Genomic DNA, 13,145 nt, shown 5'->3' on the forward strand with positions numbered 1-13,145 from the left:
CACCGCCTATTGTCTAAGAGGCATAAGCTGCTGGAGTGCTAAATGTCTGCAGAGTTTCAGGGTCTTAGGGATTTTGTGCACAACTTCCAATAAAATTTATAGTATTACCTTTTCTCCCAAGTACAAAATAAGCATATTTGTGTTTCCATATTCTGTTCAATGCATGACCAAAGAAGCAGTCTTTTCTTACTTAAGACTAAGCAGATGGCATAAAATTACAGAAGTCCTTGTCTCTCTCCCAGTGTTTTTTGTTTGTCATCTGCACATTCTTTGGCTACTGCTGCATCACTTTGGCCCTGCACGCTGTGTCTATTGTGTCGATTTTTTTTTCCCTATGACGATCCCAATCATACTTGACTTACAGCCCAGTCTAGTATGGCCTCACCTTAACAGTTACTTCTTAAACCCCACATATCTAAATAAGGTCACTTTTTGAATTTTACAGGGAAGATTTGACAATTTATAGGGACAATATTTAAGCCCAACATAACAAAAGTGTTTCATAAAAATAGAAAATAGAAATTAAATAAATACTCATCAATGTATGTAGTAAGTACTAAGTTCTTGAAAATTATTTCAATAAATAATATAGCTATAACTACTTATCTATATCCCTAAAGTTTATATTCCCCAAGTGATCAAAATCTTTCTTTAGAACTTCCTATTGAGAAGAAATTTACCAATAGTTAAGCACAAAAGATAGTCAGGTGAATCAAATGGTTTCCTAACAAAGTGCTTGACTCTTAAAAATGTTTATTTGACCCAGTAGAACATTTTTTCTACAACATGGAAACAGTTAATCTTGACTTTAAAAGATAATTATAACTGAAACAATTTCCATGGAAAAAGCAAAATAAATAATCCTTTCTCTAACAGACAATTCAAATTCAATTTAAAATCTCCATAGAATTGCATCAGTTTCTTAGTTTTATTTCTTTAAGGCAGGAACATGACTGTCTACATTGGATTCATTTTGAAGGCACAAGGATTTCCCTTTGTCTATTCCATATCTGCTCTTTTCTTGCTCTTTAAATTATGCAGAATTCAGTCTGAGTGTAAGTTATGCAGAATTCCGTCTAAGTGTCACTTTTCCGAGGAAATTTGGATCATACATTCACTTAGTCACAAATATGTCATCTATTCCTTCTAGAGCAATAACCTTGTACAGACGGGTTGTTCTCCACTAATTGACCAATAAAGTATTAGTAAATAATTTGCCCAGAGAGAAGGATTATAGTAAGGTCCAGAACTTTAAAATGATAACCCATGCCTTCATGACATGAACTTTTTTTATTGATTTTCTACTTTTCCTAAAGACCTACAGCATTCATCATTGACAACATAAATGTGGGAAGGTATTCTCCCTGGTACCTGCAGCCTACTTGTCTTATCATCACAATTTTCTGTAAGAAGCAGGAGTTTGGTAAACTTGGAAGGAAAAAATGCTTACAAGTAGGTCCAGATGCTTAGATTTGAAGTCTATGTTACCATTTGCTAGTTCCATGACCTTCGGTGAAGTTATTACATCTATTTCACTATATGTCAGTGTCTTCATCTGTAAAGTAGTTATTATAGCACAAGCATTATTGGAGTGAGGGTTTAATGGAACATTCCATGTCGGGAAGTTGAAACTGCCTACTAGAGTTCTGCAGCCTAAGCATGTTATAAGCAACAGTTATCTACTTTCTCATATGTACTAGGTCAATGAAATACTGCATTTGAATAAAAGCTAATTTAATACTGAGTTATGCTGCAATTGAATATGAAAATTAATTGAAAATGTGCTTATACATCACTTTAATGAATTTGAGGAGCCCTTGATTAGCAGTTCTGGAAGGGATAGAAATACACAGCATTTCAAATATCAAAAATATTAGCTTTTGAGCTGGTTGTTTTATGCCTATGATCCTAGATACTCAGGAGTCTGCAATCTGATGATCATGGTTTGAAGCCAGCCAAGTCAGGAAAATCTGTGAGACTCGTTTCCAATAAATTACTCAGAAACGGTGGTGTGGCTCAAGTGGTAGAGCACTAGCCTTGAGCACAAAGAAGCTCAGGGGACAGCACCCAAGCCCCAAGTTCAAGACCCAGGACCAGAAAAAAAATAAAAGATTGGCTTCTTGCACATTCTTGGGGTGCATCCATTTTAGTTTTGTCACTTCTATATTAATTTCCAAATTGTCATGATGTGTTAAGCACAGGATCCCTCACTAGATTTCAAAACAACATTCAATAATATCAATGAAATTTTAAATAAATATTTTGATGAAAATACTGTCAGTTTGTGATTGATTCTAAGATAAATCACTATGTATTTCTAATATATATATATACATATATATATATACATATGTGTATAGATAGATTAAAGTTATAGAATATAAAGCTGTGGAAACTGATACATGAAAAGGAAAATCAATATAATGAAAATTCCTATGGAAAGAGAATAGTAACTTAAGAAGAATCATGGGAGAAATTGAAAAGCTTTGACTAACATTGATGAAAACAATCTGAACATTTTACTCCTTCAAAATAAAAATTTCACTGAAAATAAAATGTAAGGACATTATTTAGCAGAATTTATATGCTTAAAGTAAGTAGATACAGCATATTTTACTTTTAGTCACCAAATCTTCTCAGTAGGATATTTTCAGGACCTACTTTCCTCAAATTCCAGTGTGTTTTTGTTAGCATAAAATATTTTGTTTATCACTTTCTAATGGTTTACACTGCAGTTTTGTAGAGTGAACTTCAGTAACTTTATTTCTGCTATATTTTTTGTTGCACATTCCATTCAGTCCATTCTCAACTGAGATATTAGTGAATAAGGAAGTAGTTTAATCTGGAATCTTCTATGTCCTTAGCTATATAACTGTACCAGTTTTCAAATCTGTTTTTTTCCTGAACATATGTTGTCATTTCTCATTTCTATTCATACCTCTATAGCTGAGTATGTAAAATCCTTCAATGATATTTTCTTTCAGTTTAGGCTTTGTTGAATCAAACCTAAAATATATCGTAAAAACAACAAAACCCAAATCTGGTTATATCTTTTATGCATGCATATGATTGATTTGGGATGGCCCTTACAAATAGAATATTTTATATTTTAATTTTAATTGATATTGATATAGGCATGCATAATCATGGCACAATATGATGCTTTGATACAGGTATATATTATGTAATCACCAAATCAAGGATACTATTATATTTAGTACTTTACACTTGTCATTCTAGATAAGAACATTCAAAATTTTATTTATCTAGCTACTTGGAAACGTACAATGTATGACTTTACTATGCAATCAAACACCAGAACTTGTTCTACCTTTAACGTTTTACTGACTGACCAATCTCTTCATAAAACTATGCATAGATAAATGAAATATGATATATACTTGGAATAATATTCAGTCATAAAAAGATGGTATGCTGTCATTTGCTACAACATAGATAAGCCTGAAAAACATCATGTTAAGTGAAGTAAGCTGGACATAGAATTATAAATATTTCATTATCTTACATGTTGAATCTGCAAAAAGTTGATCTCATACCAGTGGAGAGTTGAACTGTGTTATAGGCTGAGGACTTCTGGAAGAGGAATAATTTTGATTCTTCTGGCAATTCTACTGTGAAGTCAATATTGAAATTCCAGTGATAGCATATTATTTGTCACCCTCAATTAATTGTACACATACGTTTTTCTTTCTCCAGTGTTACTCTGTGTAGAATTAAGAAAATGAATAATTTTGAGCATTTGTTAGCTTCAATACTGGAAAGAGTGACATAAAGTTAGTGATTGGAAATTAGACAAACAAAAGAGAAATGTCATCTGAAACTATATTTATGGTGATTTGGTTTGATAGCTATTAACCAAATGTTAGAATCCACAAGAACTTTATGTACACAGATGTACATAATATGGTGCATGCCTTTAGGAGAAGTCAACTGGGCATTCAAATGGATACTCACAAATAAGCAATTATCATAACAGGAACATTAAAAAGGTACTGTATCTTAAATAACTCTCTGAGACTCTCCAAAACTCTCAGTCTAATAAAGCAATTTATTCTTTCCTTAATTAATAGTCCACTAATTTACATAATAAAATGCATGTGCAAAAGTATTGTCTTATAAGTTTTTAAGAGCATGTAAAATCTACCTACACATAATTTAATTTGGTTTTTCTTTTATTTAACTAATAAATATTTTTTTATCTTTACCAGGGCTACAAAAAATACCTAACCAGTTGTACATTGGTTTAATATCCAAGGAAAGGCAGGTGTTCACCAACTAGAGAAAGAAAATTAAAAGCAGCCTAACTGCAAACACTTCCTTTGAACCACAAATTTAGATTTTTTAATGGTTTTACAACCTTCTCAAGCTGTCAATGGGAAAATGTGGCTTGACACTGAACACATACCAAGTCAGTAGCATAACTATTTTATAGTGTCTGATTGGTCACTGTGAAAAAATAGTTTCAAATTCAATCCATGTGATAGAAACACCACTTAGAAAAAGACCATTCATGTCACAGGACTGCAGGAAAACTGGTTATAATAATTCCCATTTCATCCAGCAGAGAAAGAATTGTTAAAGACTTACAAATGGAGTGTTTCCTAGTAATATTGCATGTTGAGGATTAATATAAATTTTACTATAATAAAGTTCATTATTATTAGAAGAAAAAACATAACATTATTTTTTTCATATTTGTGTGCACAAAAATAAACCCTGTATTATAGGAAAATTTTCAGGTTTGCTTGTGGGAACCTTTTGGGAATGCCCATTCATAATTTTTCCAGGTCAGTTATTCATTAACTTAACTGAAATACATTATACACTTACTATACTATTTCTCTTAACATAAAGGTATTGCCTGGTAACCCATCCAACTGGCATTTATATTACAAATGGATTCTGGGCTCTATTTGGGAAATTCATGAATAGATCTTTTAATTTTTTATTTGAAAAAGTGATGAACTGGGGGATAATAATTGTATAGGTAATACCACAAGTACATTTCTTTTTAATCATCATCCCATCTTCCACTTACCACTCCCTATCAGCCCCCTAAATTGTAATGGTCATATCCACATAGTGTCAAGTGAGTATCAATGTTGCTGTGGTTCATCCTTTGTTCTGCTGTTTCTGTGAGCATGAATAGACACTAATGTTTACAGATTGCAGAATCACAGATTGCCCAAAACAGAACTGGCTGGTATGTCAAAAGTTTCTTGTATTTAAAAAGAAACAAAAAATAAGCTTAAGTGATCAAACTAAATCATATTCTCTCAGAGACAAAGGACACATATTTTCTCTCTTGTGTAGAACTTAAATCTAAAGTGTAAACATTCATGAAAGTATTTACAAGGTCATATCCATGTATATATAATCAAATTCACTGAAGTATGGTATATTCAGGGGAGGAATTCAATGGTGTAACAACTAAATTACAATTTAGAAATAAACATCAGGAATCTGAAGCAGGTCTTGTCAGAGAGAAGTGGCATTTGCAGGGGTGAGGGGGAAGAGCAGATGAATACGCTCATACTATTTAAGTTACATATGTGAAAATGAAATCAGGTAACTTGGGATGTTAGCAGTTAGGAGAAATTTGGGAGAGAGGATGGTAAAAGGGAAGAGAGACATTGATCGAGAAGCCTTGTACAATCTAACATGTTGAATTGAAGGCTCTTTGGACATCTGCTTGAAGATAATAATAATAGTAATAATAATAATATAAAAATCTCTTTTGGAAAATTATAAAAAAACTAATTAAACTTCATCCACACTTAGAAATCAGATTCATTTTGCATATAGTAAGACAAAAGAAGTTTTAAGAAATGAAAATGTAAACTTTCACATTTCTGTTAATTTCAGCTAAACTTTACTTGACTAAATTTGAGAAATCCAAATTGGTAGACTTTTTGTAGCTATTTTTTTATCTCCTAGAGTTTTTTATTGTTAATAGTAGTTTCAAAAGGCAGGGACAAGTTAAAAAATGGAAATAATAAGAGTAGTGCACAGGTTAAACAGAATTTACCCTATCTCATTTTTCAACTCTAAAATGTGAATTTAGCTGAAAAAGAGGTTGAAAAAGTTCCAAGACAAATTTATTTTTCAATTCTAATATATGTATAGTAATACTTTACCTTTCTTTTATAATTTGCCTGTCCCTAATGGCAAATGAGGTAGCAATCTTTTCATATATTTATTTGCCATAAAAGTATATTCAGTGTTGATGTGTCTACTCAGGATTTTGGTCCATTTTAAAAGTAGTTTATTATTTTCATTATTGTTTAGTTTTGAGAATCTTAATGTCTTTTTTGGTTTTCCGTTCTTGTGATAAAAGGCCAGACCTTGGTGTGTATGCATGCACATGTGTGCACATGAATATTCTTTCCATGTATTTGATGAAGAGTTAAGTAAGGCACTTTTCCAAGACCTTGACAACTGAATATATGTACGCCTCTTCTTACATTAAGCACAATAAGATGGCACTAAAAATAATGAAATACAATAAGAAATGTAGGGAACAGAAAACAATGACAACAAAATGGTGTGATATGCAGAAGAGAGTTAAGCATTTGTGCAGAGGAGTTAAACTGATTAAGTTTTCCTGGATATATCCCCTTACACACATTATTTCCATAACTTATGCCATTTGGGGGGACAAAAAGAACATATTTTGTTCTCTCTCGTGGGTGTATTTTTAAAATAGGCACATTTCCCCTTATTTTTCCTTCCCAATCCTGTCCCATTTCCCAATCCCCCACTGACTCCAGTTCAGCATGCTCTGTTTTGGACTAGACAAATAATACACACAGATTTATTCCTATAGAAACAATCTCTGGTAAAATCATAGAGTGCCTACTCAAATAATACCAAAAGTTAACTGCATGCTTTTCAATGGCCAGAAATAACTCATAGGAAATAAATCCACAAAGCACTCAATGGAATATTGTAACCTTCTTAGGGGATTCATTGCATAATGAGAAAAAATTGAGACAGTAAAGCAGTCCTTATAACATATTCTCTGTCTGTCTCTAACTCTCTCTTTCTGTCTCTCTCTGTCTCTCTGTCTCTGTCTGCCTGTCTCTCTCTCTCACTCTCTCTCTCTCTCTCTTTGGTAGAAATTATGCTGAGCATAAAGTATTGATCTGTGGCTTAGTCCACTTGAAGGCATGGAATATTAAGTATAATGTTCCTTTGATTACATTGTATCATGGTGATAGTATATGCAAAACAATTTATAGTCATTACCTGACAATAACCTCAATTGCCATCATTCTAAACCAGAATGATCTTGCTACCTCTTAGACATAAATCCACATGAGTCAAAAAGTTGATACTTCGGGCTCTATGTTCCTTAAACTGAATTCCAGAAATTATTTTGCAGGAAGGGAGAAAAAATCAAACATCTGGTGCATGCACAAGAATTTGCATTTCTGAGATGTAGCAGAATCATTAATTGATGAAGAAATTTCTGTTAATGAAACCATGTTGGAATTTGGGGCACAGTGTTAGAGCTGAAGCTATGAAAAAGCAAAGATGGAAGTGAAATCTTCCAAATTTGTCACTTATGGAAAAAAAACACACTTTAAGTTTCAAGTTAGAATTGTTTGATCATGGTTCTATACACCATGACTAGGCCAATCTTCCGCAGCACCATGTGATGCTGATGCATGTGATAATTTGTGTGTTATTTTTGGACAGTCACACATTTGATTCTGAGAGAGAATCTAATGTACTTGAAAGCAAAGCAAGACAATATTTTAGGGAAATTAATGCTTAATTAAAAGTGGAAACTCATTCTCAATGTGTATCAATGCAGGTTAAATATATCTTTCATTCTAACTGTCATTGAGAATTAAGTATTCCTTCCAGCCTAGAGATTTTTTAATTTTCTTTATTGTCAAAGTGACGTACGGAGGGGTTACAGTTACATAAGTAAGGTAATAAGTACATTTCTTGTCAAACGTGTTACCCCTTCCCTCGTTTTTCTCCTACTTTCCCTCTCTCTAGCCCCCATTCCCCAAACTGTATAGATCATTTCCAACATATCGTCTTGTGTATATCGCTGTTACATTGGTTCTCCCCTTGTCCTTTGTCTCACCATTCTGTTCCCTAATTTAATTAAACATATATATATATATAATACCAAGGTACCAGAAACAAACATAGTGACAACAGAGGATGAGGATATATCATAGGGGGAAGACCATACAAAGGAAACAAAATAATCACATGGTACATTAAAAACAACAATAAAGAAAACCTCTCATGGATATTTCACCATAGCTAAGATATGGAACCAACCCAAATACCCCTCAGTAGATGAATGTATCAAGAAAATGTGACGTGTGTGTGTGTGTGTGTGTGTGTGTGTGTGTGTGTGTGTTAGAATTCTATGCTTCCATCAGAAAGAATGACACTGCCCCATTTGTAAGGAAATGGAAAGACTTGGAAAAAATCATATTAAGTGAAATAAGCCCAGACCCAAAGAAACATAGGTCTTATGGTTTCCTTATATGAAATAATTAGTATACATCTAGGATAACCTTAGCAGATGAGCAAAATAGCTCAATAGCTCTATACACATATGACTATATAAGATGCCACTAAGCGAAATGCACTCCAGCCTAGAGATTTAAGAATTCTCTTTCCCTTTCAAAATTATATCATAGGGGATTTCCAGACTTCTTCATCTCCCATCTTCTCCAGTTAAAGTTGATTGCTTCCTATCACATTCCCACAAAATCCGGTTTCCTGAACCGCCTATTCTGTCTCTGTGTCTCTCTCTTCCTGTCTCTGTCTCTCTCCCCTTCCCCCCCCTTTCTCTCCCACACATACTCTTAAACGGAGGAACATATTTTCATTGTTTCCTTTAACCCAAAACATATTTCTTATTTTATCCTAATTTTAGCCTGCTACATTTTTTTACTCTATCGAATTTTCTGGGATAGTTCTTACTTCATCTTAATTCTGAGTAAGGGCAGGACTTACCATGCAGACTCTCATTGTGAGAGGAGACAGGATACAGGTGAGGATAGCATGGCCTTTGCTCTCCCCTTGACTCCCACAGTGCCACATGAATATGGATCTTCACCTCCTTCAGAGGTGTTGGTCCTAAGAGATAAAAGAAAGCACTCAGAGATTTGCTTCCAGCTGCAGTGCCTCTGAGTACACATACAAGTGCTGCCCAGAGCCCCAGTGCCCATCGCCACACTTCCTAAACTCATTCCAATGTGCTTTTGTGCATGTAGATTCTCAGAAGGAAACAAGGAGGGGAGGGAGATTATCAGAGAAAGATGAAATGTGGAACCTTCTGCATAACGTTTATTTTAAATTCCATTTGTGAATAGCTGTGAAGATTCTTTAAAATGCCAGTGGGATTCTGTGCTTTGCCTCCAGCAAACAAGAACAGGAATAAAAATGAAATACATTCTGTTCTTGAAAGAAAACAGAATAAGATTAGATTCGGAGAAAGATGGCGGAGAATAAAGGGATTATGGGGAGAAAAGGCATAGCCAACAGAAGATAATCGCACATGCAAAAGTCAGATAGGAAATAAACACCAGAGGGGAGACAGGAAGCCTCCATAAAAGATGTGCTCCCAAGCTGCTTCTTCAACCCCACATTTACTGCTTCCCTGCTTCTCCCCAAACTACTGTCCCATAGATTAGTCTCTAACAGTCACTTAGAACTTAGACCTGCCAAATACTACAACTAGGTCTCTTCCCATTCTGATGTTCAAGTTAAGGTGTGAGTGTTACATTTGAGTTTGAAATTTTGCCTGAATTTTTCTGGGATTTAATGATTTTCAAAGTGATATTTCTGAATTAATCTTTATGTACAATACGTAGACGAAACAGGAGCCAGCAATGTCTGACAGTTCTGATTTTTATTTTCTCAGCAGATGTTTACTGTATGTCACAAAGGTAAACTCCAATTTTTAGGCAAAAAAGAATGAAAACAATAAATTTTTCAAGTGGGCAATTAATCTGAATAAAGATAGATGGAATTAAAATGGGAATGTTGGAATTAAAATGCATTACTGTTTCTCAGCTCTTCTTCCTCCAGAGGATGGTAAAGGATAGATTTTAATTATGTAAATTACCACATTTGATTTAATGTAGGTTTTGATTTAGAGATTTCAGTAAGTTTTCATTACCTGTAAAACTCACATAGTTTATATGCTAATTATCACAACCCATAATTTCTATTTCACTCTGGTTCTGGCTCTGCATACACATAAGAAATGATAATACAAGATAAACTCAGAGCAATAATTATTTGTTGCACATACATTAAACAGAAAATGGCATCATTTGAAAAAATATTTTCTTCCTATTCAAGTTTCATAATGCTTATTTTTACAACTATGAGATATCCATCCTAATTTGAAGAACACAAACTTGCATTTGAACCATCCATTATTACCTCAGGAACAGAAATAGGTTGAGATATTGCATAATTAATCAATATATACTCAGTGATCTTTTACCTCTGTAAAGACCCCTCCATGCAATTTAAGTATGTCTAAAACAGAAATAATATCCTATTTACCTTTTACTCCATATTTTGTTTTAAAACACACACAAAATTTGAGCTTAATTGCAAATGATTCTGTTCTTTGTAAACAAAGAAATTCAGGCTGTAGGACTCTTGCCTCCTTCTTTCCCACAGCTGTAACCCGATGTCAGGAAAATGTATATTTGGGTTCCCAAATTCCTGTCTCCCTAAGGGAATTTTGACTTCCAGAGGATTCTCAGCAGTAAATGCAAATCACCATTTCATACCACATAACACTTGTTTCAACATAATAGATACAAAAGATGGCACACATACACAGAGTGACATACATTTTGAGTATCAAGGTCAGAGTTGGGAATGAAAGTAAGCTACAGGGGTAAAGAAAATGTTCTAATGATGCCCTTTATTTCCACAATTTTTGCATGTAAAAAGATGTGCAAATCTCTCACGCTTGAAAACAAAAGTCAAAATTTTAAACTATCCATCTTTTATTATCTCAGTCGTAGATTATAAAGATTCAAATCGAGACTGTTTTGTAAGTGCTCAGTATATAAGTGGCCTGAACTAAATACCATGTGAATTTTCTAGAAAAAAGAGCAGATGTTGCTACTATATAAGAGAATATTCCTTAGTTGTTTTAGGTGGACTTTATGGAATATTTCATCCATTGCCATGAGAAAATGGTTATATTTAGGTCATAGATAATGCTTAATTTTATAATCCACTAAACAAAAACATTTTGCCAAATTTTGTATTTGCACATTATTTTAAAAATTCTATTATAAATTTGAAATAGAAAATGAGGAACAACTTGTCTACTTGAAATAGAAAGCAAGAAACAACTTCCACTTCAATCTTAATGTCTAATAATGACCTGGATCTGTGGACAAACATCTAAGAAGTATTTAACTGTTGTTACTGTTTTTGTTATACAAGAACTGACCTATTATATATAGTTGTGGAAAATCCCTATGTTTCCAGTATTTAGATATTAAGAATTTTTGTTGACTGAACCATAAAAATGGGCTGACTTTACCACTCAACCACTAAGGAAACAACCTGAAAGATATATTTCCTTGTTTTTTTCCTGCATATTTCCCCCCTCTAGAGTTACTTGCTTTACATACAAGCTAGAATTTAATTTCTAGACATTTTCAAATCATTTACTAAACCATTAAACAAGTAAATACAACTCTCTTCAGCATTTCCAGGGACAGAAAAGACTGATACTCCACATGATGTATCCTTCTTTTATTTTTGAGTACAGAAATGTCTTAAAGGATTAGAAGATATAGAGTAGAAGAATGCATTGGTTAAAAAAAAAAAAAAAAGCCAGGTACAGTCCTAGACAAGGGTCTGGTTCCCTAATAAGCCTGATTTCCAAGACATGTATTAAGTGACATCAATCTTCACCTGTTGGGAGAAAAGCACAATATTCAAAAAAAGAAAAATCAGTTAAAAAAATAAGAAAAATTGGATAATATGGTTAAGTGCTGGTGAAGGGAGTCTATCAGGAACCACAAATAGAACAATATATGGAACCATAATCCACCCCCAAAATACTTCACAAAATGTAACAATACTATTGATAATGACCAGTACCTAAGTGCAGCCCTCCACAAACTGTAAATATGGAACTGGCATTTAAAATGTTGAGAATAGTGTGAGAAAATGCACCCTATAATCATATCCTGACAGTGCCATCTGCCTGTCGCAGTTCAAACTGCAGTGGGAAAAGGTTTTGTTTGTTTTTTTGTTGTTGTTGTTGTTTTGCCTTAAAAAAATAAGGTTTTTATTGTGAAAATACTGTACAGGGGGTTACAATCACATGAGCAAGGTAATGAGTACACCAAGCTGCCAACAGTGAATAACCGAAACCATTATGAAAGTCATCTCATATACAATTGGGTCTAAATTTTGAAACATTTTCATTTTGAATCATTTCATTATTTCATTGTGGCCTCAGAATAAATGATTCCATTGGTTTCTGGTTAAACAAGTTGATGTCTTGTCACATGATGTCCCAATCATTACGTACGGATTTATGTGGCTTTTAAAATTCAGCCCCCCTGAGCTAGTAACTAGTTGGCAATTCCACTTAGCTTCACCTCCATGTTCTCCAGGGCACCATTCTGTTCTGAGATTGTTTATGAACTTCTGTAATGACCTGAATACCTTTGTATTTCTCTGTGCCACTAGTTTCCACATGGTGTCTCAAAGCCCAGAAAAAGACCTACCTTTTATCCTAACACTGACATGGACTTGATAGCTGAATTTCTAGATCAGTCTTGGCTTGTCTCTTCTGTAAGTTGAAAATAATTGAAATATATGATCACGCAGTTGTTGTAGCATTATCACAAGCTGTTCTGTTTAGTAATTTGATTTGGATTTCTTTGGATCTGGACATATACTATTCTCAGTTTTTCCTTGAAATCCTAACTTAGGTGAAATGTATTATACTATATCATGCACATGTGGTACAAACCTTTCTAACCTTTCATCTTTCTCTGGCAGAAACAGAAATTATTTGACCATTTTAAAATTAATGTCCTCTGGGGGACCCAAGATGTATCTTTTTCTTCTAGTCAATTAGAAAATGAAAA

This window comes from Dipodomys spectabilis, unplaced genomic scaffold (genome assembly GCF_019054845.1).
Source record: "Dipodomys spectabilis isolate Male_0828 unplaced genomic scaffold, ASM1905484v1 ptg000190l, whole genome shotgun sequence".
In the NCBI taxonomy this organism is placed as follows: domain Eukaryota; kingdom Metazoa; phylum Chordata; class Mammalia; order Rodentia; family Heteromyidae; genus Dipodomys; species Dipodomys spectabilis.